The sequence below is a fragment of the Schistocerca piceifrons genome, chromosome 8 (genome assembly GCF_021461385.2).
Source record: "Schistocerca piceifrons isolate TAMUIC-IGC-003096 chromosome 8, iqSchPice1.1, whole genome shotgun sequence".
In the NCBI taxonomy this organism is placed as follows: Eukaryota; Metazoa; Arthropoda; class Insecta; order Orthoptera; family Acrididae; genus Schistocerca; species Schistocerca piceifrons.
Genome location: NC_060145.1, coordinates 119,386,177 through 119,401,463, shown reverse-complemented (window position 1 = coordinate 119,401,463; position 15,287 = coordinate 119,386,177).

Genomic DNA, 15,287 nt, shown 5'->3' with positions numbered 1-15,287 from the left:
AGGTTGTAGGGATACTTGTGGTTTTTATCAGTGAATTTCAGAATATACTCAACTATTTTGGAAAACCGTTTTTGATTAGAAATCCCGGACAATCTCCTAATTCCTCAGAGCTATAAGCTGCAGCTATAATAACATTCTCAGGTGAAGTGGGCACTAGGATCTCTAAATACTGGCTCCATGTTTTATTAAATCACTTTCTGGGTGCCAAGAAGTAAATAGAGAGCCAGTGTTGAGAACGGCGAAAGACAGCATTAACAACATTCTAAAAGCCAGAAACTGATCTACATGCAAGCATTGTTACAGCAAATTTATTTTTACAAACTCAACCGCCGCCCCACATATGGTGCATCGGCCGGGAAATGTTACAACATTCAAACAAGGATACAACAATAGTTTATATTTCAAACTTAACCGCCGCCCCACAAACCCTAGATACCGCATCCGAATGACACCTTTGGATGAGCATAATATTGGTATGTTTAAGCAAGAACGGCGGAGCTTACCTCCTCATACAATATGGAACTCAAATAATACTTTCAGAAATTACGAATAGACGTTACTGAAAAGGTTCCCCGCTCTCCATTAGTGCTATGAGCCCCGTGCGATTTTAAACCAGCCCTTACTGGACGGATATTATTCATGTGGCCATTGCGGTTGCTGCTGTTTCTTCCAGGCAGACACGATATTGCCGTATGCCAGACGACAAGCTGTCTGGAACTCAGAACGGGAATTAGCTTCTGGTAGCGCAAGAGGTATTGTGGTTCATGATCTCCCCCATTATTTTAGAAGGAAAATTGTATGTGTGGATTCATAGCTGATGAAACATTTTTCCGGACAGTTCGTTGATTTTATTTTCTTGATTTCCATTTCTTTCTCTTTGATCACTTCTGGGATAGCAGCCCCACGTTCAAGCGCTTATTCTTGTTACCAGCCAAGCTGCCAAACCAGCTGTTGCCAGTGATGATACCTGGTGCCATATTTACAGCTTCACTGATAACAAGAAAGAGCGCTTGAGCACAGAGCTGCGATCCCGAAACTTGTCGAAAAGCAAGAAATGTATATCGTCGTGGTCTCAGACAATTTAAAAATTTAGTTAAGAGTCAGATCAAAAAAGAAAACTATTTGAGGGTGGAGTAAGTGCCTTGCCTCCAAGGAGTACTTGACGAATAGGTCAGCTAAAAGGATATCTGGAGAAGATAACGCCACTTTAACTGGAGGCCACGCGTCATTTAGCCAACAAGCCAGTACACAGACACTAGAGCAGGCGCCAACACACTGAGGGAACAAAGTCAAATAAGATGGAGGAAATACTCCAGTGATGCACATAATGTATGACACTAGAATTAATCTAACATGCAGACGGAATTCTCCCAAAGAGAGAGTCCAACCAGGCAATACATCAGCAATGCACGACGGTGCCGAGGTCACACGAGAACGCCGTGTGCAGCCAGATCAATTATGACTGATATAAAAGGGGCCGTTACCAGCAGAGAGGAGGTTCGCAAATCAGATGCAGTACGGAGTGGCGACGCAGCCGTTACAGCTGATGAAGATTTTAGTTTCTTCAGCCACGAGAAGCCGGTGGAAAGACACTGGAGACCCATAGCAACTGCGAGATAAGTAGTTGTTGTTCATTTCTTGGAATAGTACTGAACAGAGAACTTCTGTCTCTGTCCCAACGAGTCAATTAAAGGACCGAGTTATAACTGACGACTTGTCCTCTGAACTGGAAACTCAAGTAACACTGAATCAGTCTCAAGGGGCCAGCAGTTAGCAGAACGTTTGTGACTAAGAGCACTCGTCTCTATTTCATTTCGATGGTTAACTGACTGTATAGTAAAGGGTAGTAGATCTGATACCTCACCTAATTCTCTACAATCTCACTTGTATCTAACAGCTCAATAAAAGTGTTAATCACTTATAACTTCCGCAGAATCTATCTACGACACTACTGCTTTGTAGTCGACGATGCTCACATTACCAAACTCCTAATCAACGAAGGAGATTCTTTTTACCTCTCATCTCCGTTATAAAGGTTGTGAAGCGTGAATCCTATTTTAGAAAACCACCCTGATGTCGCCAACGTCCTGACTTCGCGACGCAGGTAGCAGCCACTCAATATTGGTGAAAGCACCACCTGTGCAGTGACGCCACAAAAGCAACAAGCAAAAAACAATAAAGTGATGCTGTGAAACTGCTGTTTGCGCGAAAAAATATAGTACTGCATGCTTCAGACAACACTAAATTTCCGATTAAACACAGAAAATGACCTGAAGTATTCCGGCCAACAGTACCTTTCAACCATTTAGTTACATATGTCACACTACTCACGAGTGATTGCTCCCTACGATTTCATGCGTATTTTTACAGCCACACTCCGCAATGCTCGACGTTTGTTTTTTCTGTCCGTCACTACAAGAGGTCTACCTGTATTGGTTTAGCTGGGGTTGGTTGTTCCTCCTAGTTTCAACTTCACAAGCATGTCACCCACAATCGACTTGGACGACTTTAGAAAGGTTGAAATGTCCGTAATCGATTAGTTACTTAGGTGACATCCTATGGTTAGCCCATGTTCGTAGTCACTGAACAGTGAACGACCTATTCCGTTGTTATCGATTCTTTACTGACAATGCAATACTCCCCGCCTCCTTTTATACAGGCAGCTTCGCCTCTCGTGACACCTAGTTGTCAGTTCCGCACTACAAAGCGGTGTCGGCATACTTTTGATCAGACAGTGTTCAGAACACGGACAAAAATATGCTTTAAGTTTATGGTATTTTTTTCTTATTTAAAAAACCAACTTCATCTAAAAAGTACCCCATATATTACTTTAATGTCTGACAGCTAACTTTCTGTTACTTGCATATACATATTCTCTGTATTCACATTTTAGAAGTTTTCGACTCTGACCGCTAACACCAGAACAGACATTGGGAACTGGAACTACAACGTTAGTAGAGGCTTCTAGAACATAGAACCATCGGGTATTTTCAATTTTCAAAGAGAATAGAAATGAACGCGATACATTTATGAGATTTCAATATTCATAGCTTCGACTGCACTTGCTACCAGTCAGTATCCATACTCTGTCCCGACTTTCTTCAAATGGATACCGAAATGGAATGTCTGTGCGAATTGACAGATGCGAGTTCATTTTAGAGATCATAATTTTTGTTGCCTAGTGGTGGTGGGACTAGTAGTTCCTGCTCCTAGTTATGACTTTTATCGAGACCCTAGAACTATCAGTCATAACTGATTTTCACTAACTCCATTCTCACAGAAAGGAAAAACCCGTGTTTAAACAAGTGAGGCATACAGCTTCTGATATACTGTGAGGATGTATGTAACAGATGGAAATGATGTTCGAGGATATGATTTGTTTCTTCTTCTTCATCTTTTTCTTCCAAATGTCTACCCAGAATAACTTCCATCAACACAATGATAGCTCACAAAGCCAGCAGTTACATACACTAAAACAAAGGATTTGTGATGGAGGCGAAATGCCTTTAGTCGCAGGCTTATGGGGTGACTATCTTAAATACAATTCTAGGCTTACTGATTCTTACAAAATCGATCCCCATTACCACCTAACAACAATGACACCCGATTTCATATACTAGTATGTTGATAATACAGTATAATGACCTACTGCAGCCATCAAAGCATTGTATATAGTCTAAAGGTCCAATATTTATGTAACATGTGGGAATAATGTTCGAGGAACCACACAAGATGTGTGCGTGGAAGTGAGGGAGGGAAAAGACTGTTCCTCGCAAGTTCACCAAGTTCACATACAGTATACTACAGCATATTAGCCAAATAGTGTAGTATAGTACTGTACCCGAAAGTGATGGAGCAGACAACTGCAGGTGTGGAAGCAAAGTTTACAAATTATTTTCCTCAGCATGGAGCTGGGACAGATGTTAAATGATGTATATACTGTACTCTACACCGTATATCATACGATACTATGCAGGTGTTACGCATCTGATTTTTTTTTCAGTACAGTCCACATTACCATTGTCTGGGCGGGGAGGGGGGGACTATGTGGAGCATATGTACAATTTTTGTCTATCATAGATAGTATATGATATACACTCTCATGTTCAGAAAAAAACCAGACCACCTTGAATGACTAGAGATAGGACATTCATATTCACAGGACATGTAAGTTCTGCAGAAATGATTAGCATTTGAACCATGTTGGCCAGCGCGTTTAAGGTCAACATCTTGTTGTCACTATAAACCGAAGGTAATCGATCAGTGTGACTTGAGCGTATGTGGGAGATGCCTCTCAGACATATGCACGAACTGTACCATCAAATCAGTGAGTTTGAAAGATGGCGCATTATTGGCATGAGAAAATGTGATGCATCCATCGGGAAATTGCTCCTCATGTGGGATGAAGTGCTTCAGCAGTGAAAAATGACAGTCTGTCACAGTTCATTATGGCATGGGTTACGTGCGTATAGTCCACTTATCTGCCTACCTTTGACGAATGTGTAGAAACATTCTAGACGGCAATGATATATGGAACGACTTCATCAGATAGCGTTTACGGAAGAATCCAGGTTGTCTGAAAATGATGGCTGCATTTTGGTTCACCACAGATGGGGGGGAATAGCATAAGAGTTACCGCATTTGCACAAGACATAAGCGCCAACTCAAGCCCTTGTGGTATGGGGTGCTGTTGGGTACAACCAAAACTCACTGGTGGTGTGTGTCCAGAGCAATGTGACCTACATGAATGACATCCTGCAATCTTTAGCCATAACTTTCTGCACAACACAACAACAATTTTTCAGCAACACAATGTACTACCAGAAGTTGCTGCAGGAACGTGTGCCTTCTTAGTGTCACCAGATGCCAGACCTGTCACCAATCGAAAATGTGTGGGGTATGTTGAAACGACGGGGACAGCGCTGTGACCGGACGACAACCACCACAGAAGAACTTTGGAATCAGGTGAATGCAGCATGGATTGCTATACCGCAGGACGCCATTCACGCCCTATACGCGTCGCCATCACGCATGGAATAAGTTATCATGGCCCATGGCGGATCCTGCGCCCACGAGGCAACAGTACACATGCTGAACTGAGGTGAATGAATTGCTAATCATTTCTGCAGAACATTCTAACGTACATGTTCTGTGAATATGAAGTCCTGTCTCTAGTTGTTCAGGGTGTTTTTCTTTCCTTTTTCTTTTTTTTTCGAAAGGTGTATTTAGTATTGATTTGCTGCTGCATTTTCTAGCAGGAGACTTTTGGGTGCGAGGTTGCAAGTTCAGTCTTTAGTATCCTTCATTTGAAAGTGTTTTGGTAACAATTATGACATGAAAAATATTAGCTGCTAATGATTCACCATGTGCATCAGGAGGGCTAAAGAAAATGAATGTCCAACAGGTGCAGAAATCAACAGCCTATGGGGTGTATATTTTACACTTCAGAAAATGGACATCGACAATATTCAAGAATATGTTCAAAACAAACCATCAACTTGCACCATGAACACCGAATGCAATATGGCGCACCACAGTGATCATAAAGGTTTGCATCATCAAGAGGAAGGCGCACTCCCTGGGAGTTGCAAACTGTGCAGGACGTTTAGCTGTGTATCCACCCTTAGAGAATGCGTGCAGAATCATATTGGTGTAACAAGGTGATGCGAACTGATGGAATGTGATGACACGCAAATGAAAGCAAAACAGCTTGTCATGGAGCTTATCGTGAAACTGGGTATCCTTTAAGGCGTAGCTGCAGATAGTGTGATAATATGTTTTATAATCACGGAAAAAAACAAACATTCAACGGCTGAATTTGCCCGTTGGTTCCAGGTAGTATGAACTGCAATGTCACACTTTCCAGGAGGGATAGTTTGCTGTAAAGGAATATGATTTTTATACGCAGATCAGGAATCAAGCATAGGAAGTTATTTTGACCAGCTATTGGCCAAAAGCAGTGCTCATATCATAGTTGTAGTTCTCTTATGTCCATTTTCCCAATCTTGCTTGCTGCGACATAAATACTCCCTACAGTCTTAGCAAGATCACACACGTTAGAGAAAATATAGGGGACAGATGCCTCCAACTTCTCTCAGCACAATAAATATTAGCACTGGGCATAATTACATTAAGGCATTGATGTTAATTTATCTTGGTACTACTCTCTTGGCACCTCTAATTTCCAGGGCTCCTTTCATATGCATTTACTCTTCAATCCCAATTGGTTGGAGTTGAAGACAAATTCCTTACTGAACGATTGGATAAGTTTATCTCATCCACAAATTTTCAGGCCGATTCCGCAATTTGCTGTGCACCATCAAGTTGATGCTTTGTGTAACATTTCATTGTCTTACGCCTTACAATTCTGTAGCACTGTTTGAAGTTATGCAAGCATCCACTGCTTTCCTTAAAATCACTACAATATATGTTGTGCGCAATTTGATGTGCATAACGTAGTACGTCACTGTGAAGCACATCATGCAAATTGTATTGGGCATCCTTGAAACGCTCAGATACCGTAATTCGTAACAAGTGCACCTTATCCTCCCTCGAATATCTGTAGTTTTACTTTGAGGGACGAAGTAGCGAAGGCAGCAGAGGATCAAGTAGGTAAAAAGACGAGGGCTAGTAGAAATCCTTGGGTGACAGAAGAAATATTGAATTTAATTGATGAAAGGAGAAAATACAAAAACGCAGTAAATGAAGCAGGCAAAAAGGAATACAAACGTCTCAAAAATGAGATCGACAGGAAGTGCAAAATGGCTAAGCAGGGATGGCTAGAGGACAAATGTAAGGATGTAGAGGCCTATCTCACTAGGGGTAAGATAGATACTGCCTACAGGAAAATTAAAGAGACCTTTGGAGATAAGAGAACGACTTGTATGAATATCAAGAGCTCAGATGGAAACCCAGTTCTAAGCAAAGAAAGGAAAGCAGGAAGGTGGAAGGAGTATATAGAGGGTTTATACAAGGGCGATGTACTTGAGGACAATATTATGGAAATGGAAGAGGATGTAGATGAAGATGAAATGGGAGATATGATACTGCGTGAAGAGTTTGATAGAGCACTGAAAGACCTGAGTCGAAACAAGGCCCCCGGAGTAGATGACATTCCATTGGAACTACTGACGGCCTTGGGGAGAGCCAGTCCTGACCAAACTCTACACTCTGGTGAGCAAGATGTATGAAACAGACGAAATACCCTCAGACTTCAAGAAGAATATAATAATTCCAATCCCAAAGAAAGCAGATGTTGACAGATGTGAAAATTACCGAACTATCAGTTTAATACGTCACAGCTGCAAAATACTAACACGAATTCTTTACAGACGAATGGAAAAACTGGTAGAAGTCAACCTCGGGGAAGATCAGTTTGGATTCCGTAGAAACACTGGAACACGTGAGGCAATACTGACCTTACGACTTATCTTAGAAGAAAAATTAAGGAAAGGCAAACCTACATTTCTAGCATTTGTAGACTTAGAGAAAGCTCTTGACAATGTTGACTGGAATACTCTCTTTCAAATTCTGAAGGTGGCAGGGGTAAAATACAGGGAGCGAAAGGCTATTTATAATTTGTGCAGAAACCAGATGGCAGTTATAAGAGTCAAGGGGCATGAAAGGGAAGCAGTGGTTGGGAAAGGAGTGAGACAGGGTTGTAGCCTCTCCCCGATGTTGTTCAATCTGTATATTGAGCAAGCAGTAAAGGAAACAAAAGAAAAATTCGGAGTAGGTATTAAAATTCATGGAGAAGAAATAAAAACTTTGAGGTTCGCCGATGACATTGTAATTCTGTCAGAGACAGCAAAGGACTTGGAAGAGCAGTTGAATGGAATGGACAGTGTCTTGAAAGGAGGATATAAGATGAACATCAACAAAAGCAAAACAAGGATAATGGAATGTAGTCTAATTAAGTCGGGTGATGCTGAGGGAATTAGATTAGGAAATGAGGCACTTCAAGTAGTAAAGGAGTTTTGCTATTTGGAGAGCAAAATAACTGATGATGGTCGAAGTAGAGAGGATATAAAATGTAGGCTGGCCATGGCAAGGAAAGCGTTTCTGAAGAAGAGAAATTTGTTAATATCCAGTATTGATTTAAGTGTCAGTAAGTCTTTTCTGAAAGTATTGGTATGGAGTGTAGCCATGTATGGAAGTGAAACATGGACGATAAATAGTTTGGACAAGAAGAGAATAGAAGCTTTCGAAATGTGGTGCTCCAGAAGAATGCTGAAGAGTAGATGGGTAGATCACATAACTAATGAGGAAGTATTGGATAGGATTGGGGAGAAGAGAAGTTTGTGGCACAACTTGACCAGAAGAAGGGATCGGTTGGTAGGACATGTTCTGAGGCATCAAGGGATCACCAATTTAGTATTGGAGGGCAGCGTGGAGGGTAAAAATCGTAGAGGGAGACCAAGAGATGAATACACTAAGCAGATTCAGAAGGATGTAGGTTGCAGTAGGTACTGGGAGATGAAGAAGCTTGCACAGGATAGAGTAGCATGGAGAGCTGCATCAAACCACTCTCAGGACTGAAGACCACAACAACAACAAACAAATTGTCATTTTTCTATGCTGCAGACGATCTTCCATGTACATAATTATGTTTAGTACCCATTCCTTGGACAACGGTTGTTCGTTATTGCGCTTCACTTGAGATGGGATTTGTGGTTCCCCGTCCGACTAGGATGATGACTTGCAGGGCTCTACTCCTCATGTACATTGTCTGCACAGTCGTTCATATACAACACCACACATTCCGATAACGTCTTGCAGAAGCACGAATATTCCATCTGCCACTTCTTTCTCACTCTGCGAATTTCCTTGGGTTCCTTTCTTACGGAATTTCAGTTTCGGTACCTGTTGTTATTGAGACAATGCAGCGTTTGCTCTGTTTATCATTGCCATTGTTTTGCTCTGTATCAATACTACTAGCACTATAGTCAGTTACTCATCGACTAGGCAGCTGAACTACACTCCGTAGTATCATCCTGCGTTCACCATTAGATACCTCCAGTCCCTCCCCCTGTTGCCATTAGCAGCCAATATTGTGGTTGCATGGTAGGCAATACGTGGGGAGTCGAATGCAGTAAACATCGTTGCCTTTCTGTGGCCTCGAACTTAAGGGATTTCTTGCAAGCGTTGCACTATATTTCACTCCCCCAGACACATGACTGTTGTGCGGTGTAGTTATATTATTTCGCCACGTTTCTATGTGTATACGTACAGATATTAGTTAGAATACAAAACATCCTAACATACTAACTTAAAATGAGACAAGTGACTACAACATTCTTCAGTAATTACGTTGTTGCACAACATTTCTATGTATATACAGATGGTATTTAGAAAATGAAATCCCCTAAGCAATAAAACGAATAATGGAACATATGAAAATGTGTACCCCTCCCCCCCCCCCCCCTCCCCATGAACCATGGACCTTGCCGTTGGTGGGGAGGCTTACGTGCCTCAGCGATGCAGATAGCCGTACTGTAGGTGCAACCACAACGGGTATCTACTGACAGGCCAGACAAACGTGTGGTTCCTGAAGAGGGGCAGCAGCCCTTTCAGTAGTTGCAGTGGCAACAGTTTGGATGATTGACTGATCTGGCCTTGTAACGCTAACCAAAACGAACTTGCTGTGCTGGTACTGCGAACGGTTGAAAGCAAGGGGAAACTACAGCCGTAATTTTTCCCGAGGGCATGCAGCTCTACTGTATGATTAAATGATGATGGCGTCATCTTGGGTAAAATATTCCCGAGGTAAAATAGTCCCCCATTCGGATCTCCGTGCGGGGACTACGCAAGAGGACGTCGTTATCAGGAGAAAGAAAACAGGCGTTCTACCGATCGGAGCGTGGAATGTCAGATCCCTTAATCGGGCAGGTAGATAGAAAATTTAAAAAGGGAAATGGATAGGTTAAAGATAGATATAGTGGGAATTAGTGAAGTTCGGTGGCAGGAGGAACAAGACTATTGGTCAGGCGAATACAGGGTTATAAATACAAATAGGGGTAATGCAGGAGTAGGTTTAATAATGAATAAAAAAATAGGAATGCGGGTAAGCTACTACAAACAGCATAGTGAACGCATTATTGTGGCCAAGATAGACACGAAGCCCACGCCTACTACAATAGTACAAGTTTATATACCAACTAGCTCTGCAGATGACGAAGAAATTGAAGAGATGTATGATGAAATAAAAGAAATTATTCAGATAGTGAAGGGAGACGAAAATTTAATAGTCATGGGTGACTGGAATTCTATAGTAGGAAAAGGGAGAGAAGGAAACATAGTAGGTGAATATGGATTGGGGGGAAGAAATGAAAGAGGAAGCCGCCTGGTAGACTTTTGCACAGAGCACAACTTAATCACAACTAACACTTGGTTCAAGAATCATAAAAGAAGGTTGTATACATGGAAGACGCCTGGAGATACTGACAGGTTTCAGATAGATTATATAATGGTAAGACAGAGATTTAGGAACCAGGTTTTAAATTGTAAGACATTTCCAGGGGCAGATGTGAACTCTGACCACAATCTATTGGTTATGAACTGTAGATTAAATCTGAAGAAACTGAAAAAAGGTGGGAATTTAAGGAGATGGGACCTGGATAAACTGACTAAACCAGAGGTTGTACAGAATTTCAGGGAGAGCATAAGGGAACAATTGACAGGAATGGGGGAAAGAAATACAGTAGAAGAAGAATGGGTAGCTTTGAGGGATGAAGCAGTGAAGGCAGCAGAGGTTCAAGTAGGTAAAAAGATGAGTGCTAGTAGAAATCCTTGGGTGACAGAAGAAATATTGAATTTAATTGATGAAAGGAGAAAATATAAAAATGCAGTAAAAGAAGCATCCAAAAAGGAATACAAACGTCTCAAAAATGAGATCGACAGGGAGTGCAAAATGGCTAAGACGGCATGGCTAGAGGACAAATGTAAGGATGTAGAGGCTTATCTCACTAGGGGTAAGACAGATACTGGCTACAGGAAAATTAAAGAGACCTTTGGAGAAAAGTGAACGACTTGTATGAGTATCAAGAACTCAGATGGAAACCTAGTTCTAAGCAAAGAAGGGAAAGCAGGAAGGTTGAAGGAGTATATAGAGGGTCTATACAATGGCGATGTACTTGAGGACAATATTATGGAAATGGAAGAGGATGTATATGAAGATGAAATGGGAGATATGATACTGCGTGAAGAGTTTGACAGAGCACTGAAAGACCTGAGTCGAAACAAGGACCCGGGAGTAGATAACATTCCATTAGAACTACTGACAGCCTTGGGAGAGCCAGTCCTGACAAAACTCTACCATCTGGTGAGTAAGATGTATGAGACAGGCGAAATACCCTCAGGCTTCAAGAAGAAAATAATAATTCCAATCTCAAAGTAAGCAGGTGTTGACAGATGTGAAAATTACCTAACTATCAGTTTCATAAGTCACGGCTGCAAAATACTAATGCGAATTCTTTACAGGCGAATGGAAAAACTAGTAGAAGCCGACCTCGGGGAAGATCAGTTTGGGTTCCGTAGAAATATTGGAACACGTGAGGCAATACTGACCCTACGACGTATCTGGGAAGCTAGAATAAGGAAAGGCAAACCTACGTTTCTAGCATTTGTAAACTTATAGAAAGCTTTTGACAATGTTGACTGGAATACTCTCTTTCAGAATCTGACGGTGGAAGGAGTAAAATACAGGGAGCGAAAGGCTATTTACAATTTGTACAGAAACCAAATGGCAGTTATAAGAGTTGAGGGGCATGAAAGGGAAGCAGCGGTTGGGAAGGGAGTGAGACAGGGTTGTAGCCTCTCCCCGATGTTATTCAATCTGTATACTGAGCAAGCAGTGAAGGAAACGAAAGAAAAATTCGGAGTAGGTATTAATATCCATAAAGAAGAAATAAAAACCTTGAGGTTCGCCGATGACATTGTAATTCTGCAGAGACAGCAAAGGACTTCGAAGAGCAGTTGAACGAAATGGATATCATCTTGAAAGGAGGCTATGAGATGAACATCAACAAAAGCAAAACGAGGATAATGGAATGTAGTCCAATTAAGTCGGGAGATGCTGAGGATATTAGATTAGGAAATAAGACACTTAAAGTAGTAAAGGAGTTTTGCTATTTGGGGAGCAAAATAACTGATGATGGTCGAAGTAGAGAGGATATAAAATGTAGGCTGGAAATGGCAAGGAAAGCGTTTCTGAAGAAGAGAAATTTGTTAACATCGAGTATAGATTTAAGTGTCAGGAAGTCGTTTCTGAAAGTATTGATATGGAGTGTAGCCATGTATGGAAGTGAAACATGGACGATAAATAGTTTAGACAAGAAGAGTATAGAAGCTTTCGAAATTTGGTGCTACAGAAGAATGCTGAAGGTTAGATGAGTAGATCACATAACTAATGAGGAGGTATTGAATAGGATTGGGGAGAAGAGAAGTTTGTGCCACAACTTGACTAGAAGAAGAAATCGTTTGGTTGGATCACCAATTTAGCATTGGAGGGCAGCGTGGAGGGTAAAAATCGTAGAGGGAGATCAAGAGATGAATACACCAAGCAGATTCAGAAGGATGTAGGTTGCAGTAGGTACTGGGAGATGAAGAAGCTTGCACAGGATAGAGTAGCATGGAGAGCTGCATCAAACCAGTCTCAGGACTGAAAACCACATGAAAATGTGTTACACAATAGATTCTCGTTATAGCTATTATATGGCGAAAAGTGTATGGACATTACAATGTTGTAATTTATACATTCGTACACTGTAAAGTATTTGTATAGGAATTACTGTGTGATATCAATTACACACACGTCGTAAAATAACGTGTCATTGCTGTAAATATTACGTAAGACGTGTTGTCATTAATTACATGCAGTAATTCCGTTATACACCGGTTCTTGGGTTTTAGTCAGCTTAGAGCGATACATCTTACCTGGCTGGTGGGTGGGTGGTTTGGAGACCACCTCCACCGATCCTGCTGATGACAGAGTGATAAGTCTCCTCCAGTGTAAACGTATTGGAGGGGATGCCGGCACTTCCTGGGTGGCTGCTGGAGTACAAGCCATCACTTGCATTCAGCAGCGGCAGTGGGAGATAGTGAGGTGTGTTGTCTGCAGGGACAGAGAAGCCTGCCCTGCTGCACAGTACAGAGACAGGACGGCCACCAGCACAGTACAGTTGTGCAGTCATGAGTACAGTGTTGTAGAGGAACGTGGTAACTTGAAAGGAACATAAATAAACAGGTGGGTCTTAAATAACCGATAAGAGCGTAAGTGAGTGGTTTTTTTACTTTAGAGAAAATGGACTCCATGTTCCAGGGTGTGACCTTTACATGTGTCATAGTTGGAGGGGACGGCGATTACTTTGAAAATGACAAGTAGTGTTTGCTTACATAAGAGACAGAAATGAGTGGCCACAAACCTGCACTGGCCCCCTACTGCTACCTTTCGTTATTTTTGTTGTTCCAGATATGTAACTGTATTTAAACTGAGACTATGGTTTGGAATTCTGCTATGGGATAAATGGTACAGAGCGGTAGGTCTGAAGATTAGTCGTCTTTATTGTAGATGTATGTGACTAGTTTTCTTTCATTAGCTGGGAACGACTGTCTGCTATTGCAAGCTTGGTAACTTTTAGCAAAGAGAAAAACAGATCTACAAAACTTAAGGATGAGCTGGATAAAGTAACCCAACGTATTAACTACTTGGTGGAAATGAAAGAAAGTGCAGTAGCATGTTGCCAGAAGTCTCGCAGTCGTGCATAGAAAGTTCGACGTTGCACGGAATGAGGACAGCATGACTATACCGCCAGATGAGACTGTCCCCACAACACGAGGCACTTGAAGAAACAGGGAAAGACAGTGTGTGTTAATTAGCGATTAGTGCCCTATGGTTATATTCCTCGTTACAACACGGCCTGTAGACAAATTTACATGAGAAAGAAATACCGGTGAACTGGAAGAACGACTGAGTGTGACTCGCGTAGCCCTGGAATCTGGTATTGCTCACAACGTAATTTCATGTGCATGAGGAGCATTCTGAACCACAGACTCCGCTGACTGACGGAGAGGAGACGGTCGACTACAGTCAGCTACAGCAGCAGGTGACTGTTACGTCGTACAACAAATGGACCCACGTCAAACAGCGGATGCAGTTGTAACCACCCTTAACAGGAATGCAAGGCACGGATATGCACAGTCCACAGTGGCACGGTGACTGCATGGAGTCGATCTCTTTGCTACTCAACCAGTAGACTGCAGTGCCAAGAATTGGAACTGGTCCAACGAGGAATGGGGTCACGTGCTATTCTAGGAAGATAGCGGATCACTCTAAGTGGTGGTTCTGGATGTACCGTTCTGGGACGAGATGTGGGAACACGTAACGCACCCGGGAATAGTGTGGAACATGACAGTTCTGGTGGTGGTCCAGGTGTTATTGTGTGCGGGGGCACAAACTCCATGAGCACTGAGCCGTGCGCGGCTCGCGTTTATCCCATTTATTATTTGTCATCTTCTATCATGGTACTGACGCTTCGTTTTATTATTCCATTTACTGGCGTCACTAACTTCCTGCCTTACTTGCCCGTGAGCAGCAGTAGCAGCGCGTATCGATCAGTGCACTGTCGTACCATCTCTGGAGCGACCGATAGTATTTCCGGGTCGTCGTGTGTCTGGCAGTCATTGGAAACAGACCAGCAGCGCAGTCGGGACGCAACAGCAGTGAAGTCGGGGACGGAGCACCAATAAGGCACCGACAGCCAGTGCTCGCCGACTGCTGGCGACACACATGAATTGTTCGACAGAGGGAGATTGGAGCAGGACGATCATTGGTTGGTCGTCTCCTCGGCTGACATATATTTGGGTCCTTTCACTGTTTCCGGGCCTGGGCAGTTGGTCGGTTGGCGTGGAGCCGCGAGGAAATCTGTGCGGCGCGCAGTTTGGCCGGGCCCACTGGTGACCTCTATGCGGTGTCGGAGTGTGTGGTGCTGTTGCCATTGCTACGAGGTTCCTGGCTCACCGATCCTGGACATGAAAGTTGAGTTTTGACTTAATCTACCAGCAAATCACTACTGTTCACATTGTATCGTTTGGATTTCGTTGTCGGCTGTTGGGATATTCCCGCGAGCAACAACGTGTGTTTTCAAGTTGGCAAATTTTAGCCACCCTCTGGTGGAATTTAACAATACTTGGTTATTTGAACTGAAGTGCACCAGTGGAATCTTCTGCATTGTAGCCGTTAACGCTCTGGTTACCTGCCCTGGCCATTGATGTAAATTCCAGAAGTGTAT